We start from the raw sequence: 10018 nt of genomic DNA, 5'->3' as shown, positions 1-10018 counted from the left end.
TGGAAAAATATGAGCAATGTCTGCAGGAACTTAAGGACAAAATGAAAAGCAAGAATGAATATGTCATTGGTGTCCCAGAAGAAGAGAAGGGTAAAAGGGCAGAAGCAATAATAGAGGAAATAATGAATGAAAATTTCCCATCTCTTATGAAATACATAAAATTATGGATCCAAGAAGTGCAGGGTACCCCAAACAGAATAGATATGAATAGGCCTACACAAAGACACTTAATAACCAGATTATCAAACATCAAAGATAAAGAGAGAATCCTGAAAGCAACAAGAGAAAAGTGATCCACCACATACAAAGAAAGCTTGGTAAGACTATGTGTGGATTTCTCAGTAGAAACCATGGAGGCAAGAAGGAAGTGGGGTGATATATTTAAGATACTGAAAGAGAAAATCCACCAACCAAGAATCCTATATCCAGCAAAACTATCCTTCAAATATGAGGGAGAGCCTAAAATATTCTCTGACAAACAGACAATGTCAGAGTTTGTGAACAAGATACCTTCTCTACAGGAAACACTAAAGGAAGCACTGCAGACAGAAAGGAAAAGACAGGAGTGAGAGGTTTGGAAAACAATTTTGGGAGATAGTAGCACAGCAATGTAAGTACTGAACAAAGATGACTGTGAGTTTGATTGAAAGAGGAAGCTTGGGGCCATGTGGGACACCAGAACAAAAGACAAAGGATAAAGACTGGGACTGTGTAACTCAGGGAAAACTAGGGTGCTCAAAGATTGTAATAAAAGGTACAAATATGTTTTTACATGAAGTAGAACAAATGAATGTCAACACGCAAGGTGTTAAAAATAGGGGGGATTGGGGAGGAAAATATAATCAATGCAAACTAGGGACTATAATTTATGGAAACATTGTATATGCTTCCTTTAATATAACAAAGCATATGGGGGGGGGTGGGGAATAGGGGAAGTGTATGGAACTCCTGGCATTGGTGATGTTGTCTGACTCTTTGCTCTACTTTAGGTTAATGCTATCTTTCCTGTTGTTGCCATCTAGCTGTCAAGTTTTGTTTTTTTATATTTTGGTTTTGTTTTTTTCTCTCTCTTTACCTTTTCTTTTTATTTTGTCTCTCTGCCTTCTTTGACTCTTCCTCCTTCTTTGTGGAAGAAAAGGAGATGTCCTTATATAGATAGTGGTGATGGTGGTGAATTCCCGTATACATGACTATACAGGGAACCAATGATTGTTTACTTAGGATGGAATGTATGGTGTGTGAACAAAACCGTCTTAAAAGAAATGGGTTGATGACGAAACCTTGAGGGCACAGAAATAAGATAGACACATAAAGGCAAATATTGCAGGGTGTCACTGATATGAACTGATTATAATATGTAAACTCATCGACATGAAATATAGGTTACCAGGATATAGAATGAGGCAAAAGAATGGGGAGTGGTTGCTTATTATGAGCAGAATGTTCAACTAGGGTGAACTTAAATGTTTGGAAATGGACAGCAGTGATAGTAGCATGTTGTGAGAATAACAGTGCAAAAAGGTGTGTGAAGGTCATGGAAAGGGTAAGCTCAGAGTCATGTATGTCACCAGAAGGAAAGTTGGAGGTAAAAAGATGGGACTACATAAAACAGTGAATCTTGTGGTGAACAATGTCCATGGTTAACTATACAAATTTTAGAAATCTCTCTCACAAACTAGAACAAATGTATGACAATATAACTAGAAGTTAATAATAAAGAGGCATATAGGAAAAATATATATACCTACTGCAAACTCTATACTACAGTTAGTAGTATTTTAACATTGTTTCATCAACAGTAACAAATGTACCATACCAATACTATCAGTCAATAATGGAGGGGGGATGGTTAGGGGTATGGGAGGATTTGAGTTTCCTTTTTTTGTCTTTATTTCTTTTCTGGAGTAATAAAAATGTTCTAAAAATTGAAAAAAAGTTAATTGTGGTGATGGATGCACAGCTGTATGATGGTACCATGGGCAATTGATTGTGCACTTTGGATCTTTGGATAGTTGTATGGTATGTGAACAATCTCAAATATATATATATATATATGAAGGGATATGAAAACCTGTATAACAACAAATTAAGTAACTTAGATGAAATGTGCAAATACCTAGAAACATATCAACTACCTACATTGAGCCAAGAAGAAATAGAGCTCAAAGAACCAAAAACAAGTAAAGAGATTGAATCAGTCATCAAAAACCTCCCATCCCCTCTCTCTCTAGCTAAGTCACCTTGGCAGGTGAACTCACTGCCCTCCCCGCTATGTGAGACCTGACTCCCAGGGACAGAAATCTCCCTAGCAACTAAGGATATGACTCCCAGGGATGAGTCTGAACCTGGTATTGTGAGATTGAGAACACCTTCATGACCAAAAGGGGGATGCAAGATGAAATGAAGTGAAGCGTCAGTGGCTGAGAGATTTCAAATGGAGTCCAGAGGTCACTCTGGTGGGCATTCTTACATACCACATAGATAACCCTCTTTAGGTTTTAATGTATTGGAATAGCTAGAAGTGAATACCTGAAACTATCAAACTCCAACCCACTAGCCTTGACTCTTGAACATGAGTGTAAAAAATCAATTAATGAAATATACAACATTGACAGAATGAGGGAAAAGAAACACATGAGCTTCTCAACTGATACAGAAAAGGCATTTGACAAAAGCCAGCACCACTTCTTGATAAAAAAAAAAAAAAAACACTTAGAAAACTAGGAGTATAAGGAAAACTGCTCAACATGATAAAGGGCAGGTATGAAAAGCTCACTGCTAATATTATACTTAATGGTGACAGACTGAAAACTTTTCCTCTAAGACCAAGAACAAGACAAGGAAGCCCACTGTCACCACTGTAATTCAACCTTGTACTGAAAGTCCTATGCAGAGTAATTATACAAGAGAAAGAAAGAAAAATCACCCAAATTGGAAAGGAAGAAGTGAAAGTCTCCCTATTTGCAGAAAACATGATTTAATATTCAGAAAACCCTGAAAAATCCACAATGCTACCAGAGCTAATAAACAAATTTGGGAAAGTGGCAAGGTAAAAATCAATTGGCAGAAATCAGTATTGTTTCTGTATACTAGTAATGAAAAATCTGAAGAGGAAATTAAGAAAAAAATCCATTTACAATAGCAACTAAAAGAATCTAATATCTAGGAATAAGTTTAACCAAGAACTTGTACATGGAAAACTACAAAACATTGCTAAAAGAAATCAAAGAAGACCTAAATAATTGGAAGAATATCCCATATCCATGGATTGGAATACTAAATATTGTTAAGGTATCAATTCTACCCAAAATGATTTACAGATTCAACACAATTTCAATCAAAATTGCAACAGCCTTCTTTGCAGAAATGGAAAAGCCAATTGTTCTAGTTTGCTAGTGCTGCCAGAATGCAAAACACCAGAGATGGATTGGCTTTTATAAAAGGGGTTTATTTGGTTACACAGTTACAGTCTTAAGGCCATAAAGTGTCCAAGGTAACACATCAGTAATCAGGTACCTTCACTGGAGGATGGCCAGTGGTGTCCAGAAAACCTTTTTAGCTGGGAAGGCATGTGGCTGGCATCTGCTCCAAAGTTCTGGTTTCAAAATAGCTTTCTCCCAGGATGTTCCTCTCTAGGCTGCAGTTTCTCAAAAATGTCACTCTTAGTTGCACTTGGGGTATTTGTCCTCTCTTAGCTTCTCCAGGGCAAGAGTCCGCTTTCAACAGCCATCTTCAGACTGTCTCTCATCTGCAGCTCCTGTGCTTTCTTCAAAGTGTCCCTCTTGGCTGTGGCAAGCTGACTCCTTCTCTCTGAGCTTATATACTGCTCTGGTAATCAAGGCCTATGCTGAATGGGCAGGGCCACACCTCCATGGAAATTATCTCATCAGAGTTATCACCTACAGTTGGGTGGGGCACATCTCCATGGAAACATTCAAAGAATTCCAATCTAATCAGCACTAAAATGTCTGCCCCACAAGATTGCATCAAAGAATATGGCTTTTTCTGGGGAGCATAATACATTCAAACTGGCACACCAATCATCAAATTTATATGGAATGGTAAGTGGCCCTGAGTAGCCAAAGCCATTATGAAAAAGAATGAAGTTTGAGGACTCACACTTCACAATGTTAAAACATATTACAATGCCATAGTAATCAAAACAGCAGGATACTGGCACAAGGACAGACATAAAGACCAATTTGACTTGAGAGCTCAGAAATAAGCCCTCACATTTATGGCCAACAGATTTTTGACAAGAGTGCCAAATCTATTCAATTGGGAAAGAATAATCTCTTCAAAAATGATGTTAGAAAAAATGTATATCTATATGCAAAAGAATGAAGGTGGACCCCTACATCACACCAGACACAAAAATCAACTCTCATAAGTATAGATACAAAAATTTTTAACAAAATATCAGCAAACATAATACAGTAATATACTTAAAATTATACAACATAACTGTTGGGGGTTGAATCATGCCTCCTATAAAAGGCATGTTCACATCCCAACCCCTGGTCCTGTGGGTGTGAACCCATTTGTAAATAAAACTATTGAAGATGTTATTAGTCAAGGTGTGCCAAAACTGAATGATAGTAGGCCTTATTCAAATATGGCTGATGTCCTTATAAGCAAAGGAAATTGGACATAGGTGGAGGAGCCACAGGTAGCAGACAGAAGCTGGAAGTCAGCAGCACCTGGAAGGGAAAGGAGAAGATTCAGCCATGCGCATTGCCATGTGATGGAAAAGCTAAGGACCAAGGTTCACTGGCAGTCATCCTCAGAATGCTGCAGTCTTCAGGGAAGAAGCATGGCCTTGCTCAAGTCTCCATTTCAGACTTCTCCTAGTCTCAAAACCATGACCCAATAAATCCCCATTGTATAAGCCAACCCACTGTACGGTGTTTGTTTTTGCAGCTAGGAAGCTAATACAATGACCAAGTGGAGTTTATTCCAGGAAGGCAAGGCTGGCTCTATATTTCAAAATCATTAACATAATTCACTGTATAAGAATGCCAAACAGGAAAAAAATCACCTGATTATTTTGTTTGATACTGAAAAAGCATTTGACAAAATTCAATAGCCAGTCATACTAAAAATTCTCATGAAAAAAAGAAATACAGGGGATCTTCCTCAATGTGATAAAGAGTACCCCCCCACACACAAACTACAACCAACATTATACTTAATGAAGAATGACAGAATGCTTTCTCCATAATATCAGAAACAAGGTAAAGATAACTGATTTCACTGCTCTTATTCAACATAGTTCTGGAAGTTTTAGTCAGTGTAATAATGTAAGAAAATGAAATAAAAGGACTTTGGATCAGAAGGACAGTAACAAAATTATATATATTAGCAGATACATGATTATCTACATAGAAAATTCTAAAGAATCCACAAAAGTTCCTAAAACTAATAAATGAGTTCAGCGAAGTTATAGGTCACAACAAAAATGGACAAAACCAGTTGGATTTCTATGTACTAACTATAAACACATGGCCACCAAAATATAATACTGTTTCTAATTGCTCAAAAAGTGAAATACTCAGGTGCGAATCTAATAAAACATTTGCAAAATGTGTATGCTGAAAATTACAAAAGGCTGATGAAAGAAATCAAGAAGATATAAATCATATTTTCGTGAATTAGAAGACTCAATATAATAAAAGTGTCAATTTTCCCCAAGTTGATATACACTTTTAATGTAATTGTTATGAAATCCCAGAATATTTTTGCCAATATAGACAAGATTATCCTAAAATTTATGTGGAAAAGCACAAAAACAAGAATAGATACAACATTTTTGAAAAAGAATATAGTGGGAGGAATCTATCAGATAGTAAGTCTCACTAAATAGCTACAGTAATCAAGACTATTGGCTGAGGAATAGATGTGTAGATCAGTGGAACAGAACCCAGAAACAGGCCCCAAAATATGCTTGACTGATTTTTGAAAAGGTACAAAATAATTAAATGGAGGAGAGGCAGCCTTTACAACAAATGGTATCGGAGGAATTGAGCATCCATAGGTGAAAAAAAAAATGAACCTCAACCAAATTTTCACATCTTTAACAAAAATTAACACAAAAGTGGGTCACAGACTGTTGTGGGTTAAATAGTAACCCCCCACCCCCAAGGATGTCCACCTGGAGCCTCAGAATGTGACCTTTATTGAGAATAAATTGTAATTAGTTAAGGATATTGAAACAAAATCATCCTGGATTTAGGGGGCCTTAAATCCAATGGCCAGTGTCTTTATAAGAGAAAGGTAGGAATATTCAGAAACAGGTACAGAGAAGAAATCCATGTGAAGATGAGGCAAAGATTGGAGCTATGTGGCCACAAGCAAAGGAATACCTGGGCCAGCAGAATCTGGAGGAAGCAAAGGAGGATTCTACCTTAGAGCTTTCAAAGGAAGCATGGCCCTGCTGACACCTTGATTTCATACTTCAAACTATAAGATAATAAAAGTTATGCTGCTTTACGCCACCTAGTTTGTGGTATTTTGTTATGGCAGCTCTAGAAAACTAATATACTGACTTAAATGTAGAATGATATGACTTTTAGTAATAAATATAGGATAAAACCTTTGGGATATAGTTTTTAGATTTGATATAGGAAGCACAATCCATAAAGGAAAAATTATGATTTTTACATCATCAAGATTAAAAAATTTATGTTCTGTGAATCCCATGTGAAGAGGATGCAAAGAAAAGCTACAGATATGGAAAAATTTTTGAAATCTACACATCCAACAAAGGAATATTATCTGGAGTATATAAAGGACTAGCAAACTCAATCATTAAAAATGACAGCAATCCATTTAGAAAATGAGAAAATACCTGAAGAGATACTTCATTTAACAGGATATGCAGATGGCAAATAAGCACATGAAAATATGTTGAACACTGTTAATCATCAAGGAATTTAAAACCACAATGCGATATCAATACAAAACTATCAGAATGGCAAATTCTTTTAAAAAAAGTAACAACACCAAATGTTGGCATGCATATAGATAAACATGCTGATGGGAATGTAAAATGGGACAGCCGGTCTGGAAAACACTTTTGCAGTTTCTTGTAACACTAAAAATGCAACTACCATCTGATCCAGAAATGGCACTCCTGGGAATTTATTCCAGTGAAATGAATATATGCATTCATGCAAAAACCTATACATTAATGTTAAGAGAAGCTTAATCATAATAGCCAATAACTGGAACCAGCCCAGATGTCTTTCAACAGGTGAATGCTTAAACAAACCGTGGTCCATACCATGGAATGCTACTCAGCAATATAAAAAAGTACAGACTATGTGAAATATGCAATTACCTGGAGGAATCATCAGAAAATTATATTGAATAAAAATATCCAATCCAAAAAGGTTAGATACTATATAGTCCCATTTTAGATAATATTGTTGAAATTCCAAAGTCATGGGGATGGAGAACAAAGTAGTAGTTGCCAGGGTTTGTGAAATGGGTGAGGGCAGGTGGAAACTGGCTTGCAACATGAGGATTTCTTATGGTGATGAAATTCTTTTGTATCTTGACTGTATTATTGTCAATATCCTGGCTATGACATTGTACTATTGTTTTGTAAGATGTTACCATTAAGGGAAACTGGGGAGAAGGAATACAGGATATCTCTGTATTATTTCTTACAACTGCATGTGAATCTATATCTCAAAATAAAAATTTTAATCAAAAATGAACCCCCAAACATCTATTATCCTATGCTTTTTAACTTCTATTTTGTTTATATTTTATGTGTACAATATTTGAATAGTCAAATATAGATATATACTTACAAATAAATACATTTGGTATACATGCTTACCATATGTATTGTGATCAAAATTTCAGAGACTGAGTCATACACATACATTTGCACACACAGACACACACACCTACATACACTAATCTTAAGAGCAGAAAGCCCTAGACAGAGGTGAGAATGTCAAGGATGCTTTATTTACCTTGCTGCTAAACCAGCCATGACCTCAGTGGCTGGACAAAGAGTACTGACTACTCAGCCATTAGCTAGCTTTTGCAGATGACAATCAATTGAGATTCCCACTTCCTGGTATTAGAGAAGTGGTCTTGGTGATACAGTTGTATCACCAGTTCCTAGCAGGGAGCATTGTCTTTCTTTTCCTCCTCCAGTGCCACAAAGTCAATGCTAGTCCTTTAACATAATCTCATAAATGATTATAATCATGCCCATATGTTCCTGATGAGTAGAAAAGATAGTAGTTCCAGTGGTTGGGTTATAATCAAGATCTAGGCCACAGGGTATGGCAGCAAAAGCATGGAACTTCTATTTCTGGCAGTATGGTACACTAGTAACCCTGACCAGCCCTCCCATAAAAACAGCTGAAAATGCTTGATATTTAAAACATCTTGCTAAAATCATTGATGAACTGACTAGAAACTAAAGAAAAGTCCAGGCAAAAAATATTTGCAGGTGGGAATGCAGAGAGATATGTGGAACACTGAATATTCGCTGGAGATGTGAATTTTTTTTATGTATATAATTCAGTGCTGTTAATTACACACACAACGTTATGCCACCATCACCACTATCCATTACCAAAACTTTTCATCATCCCAAATAAAAAGCAATTTAGTTCTATTTTCTACTATTGAAATATTCTACTTTTGACATGTATTTAGATTTATCTATCTTTTGAATGCATTAGAAATTATTGTTGTTTTATATAATTAGTGCTAATTTTGATGTATTAATATATTTATCACTTTCTTGTCTCTTGATTGCTTATTCTGTTTGGACTTCTTAAAGGTTTGTATTCATGTCTTTTGTTAAATTTTGGAAGTTTCCTGCCATTATTTCTTTATATTCCTATCGCCCCTTTCTCTCTTCATTGATGGTTTCTGCATTTTTATTTTCTTCCTTTGGGTGGGCTATCATTTTCTGTTTCTTTGTTTTTCTTGTCATCTTTTGTTGCACACTGTACATTTTATTATTTTAAGGTATTAACTCTGGGACTTAGACTCTAAACTCTGTTCCTGAAGTTTGTGTCAAATTAGTGATATGACAGATATTTCCTTGAATGCCAGGGGCTAAGAAAAACAAACAAACCAATGCCAAAAGTCACCTTTCACAGTCTTTGCAAATTGGCTCTGTGTTGGTTGGTGCTCTCCTTCAGAGTTTAGTCCTTCTACCAAGAAGATCAGCCTGAGGCAAATGTGCAGGGTCCTCTCCCTCTTTTCTGAATCTGCATTCTGTCCTGGGCGTGTGCTCATGGCCTTAGGAATTCCTCCATTTACAGGAATTTGTATGCCCCCTGTACTCCCAATGAAATAGACTTTCCTCCCTCCATGTGCTCTATTTAAAGCTGGTAATCATTTGCTTCACGTCACTTTGATTTAATTGCTTCTTTTACTGCTTTAGCTGTGACAAGATACTTTTGCCTACAGGACAAATTACAGGAGGGCTCTGTTTGGGGTGGTGGAAGAGTTTCGATAATGGATGATAGCGATGGTAGCACAACATTGTGAATGTGATTAACACCACTGAACTGTATATTTGAAAGTGGTTGAAATGGGAAATTTTAGGTTGTATAGATTACCAGGATAAAAATTTTGTAAAGGGATAGACCATACAACACAGAGTGAACCAATAGACCCATATTAAAGGAAAATGTAAATAATGTTCTTCAAGCCTAAGTAAAATTTAGATACCAGATAGAAGCTCTGAGAAACAGTAAGCAATCAAGATACAAGAATGTGACAAATACATTGATATATCAAAATGAATACTAATAGTATAAAACAACAACAATAAAGTCCTATGGGTTCAAAAGATAGATAAATCTAACATGCATGTCAAAAATAGAATATGTCAATAATGGAAAATAAAACTAAATTGTTATAAGTTCCTTTCATTTTTGGGGGTGGAGAGTGAAGATATTTATTAACTCTAACCTTTTTAAGTTAAGAGTAGCATGTTAAAATTTTCTAGGATAGTAATTGAAAGAATAGAGCTAGA

The sequence above is a fragment of the Choloepus didactylus genome, chromosome X (assembly GCF_015220235.1).
Source record: "Choloepus didactylus isolate mChoDid1 chromosome X, mChoDid1.pri, whole genome shotgun sequence".
Lineage (NCBI taxonomy): Eukaryota > Metazoa > Chordata > Mammalia > Pilosa > Megalonychidae > Choloepus > Choloepus didactylus.
Note: the sequence above shows the minus strand (reverse complement) of the source record.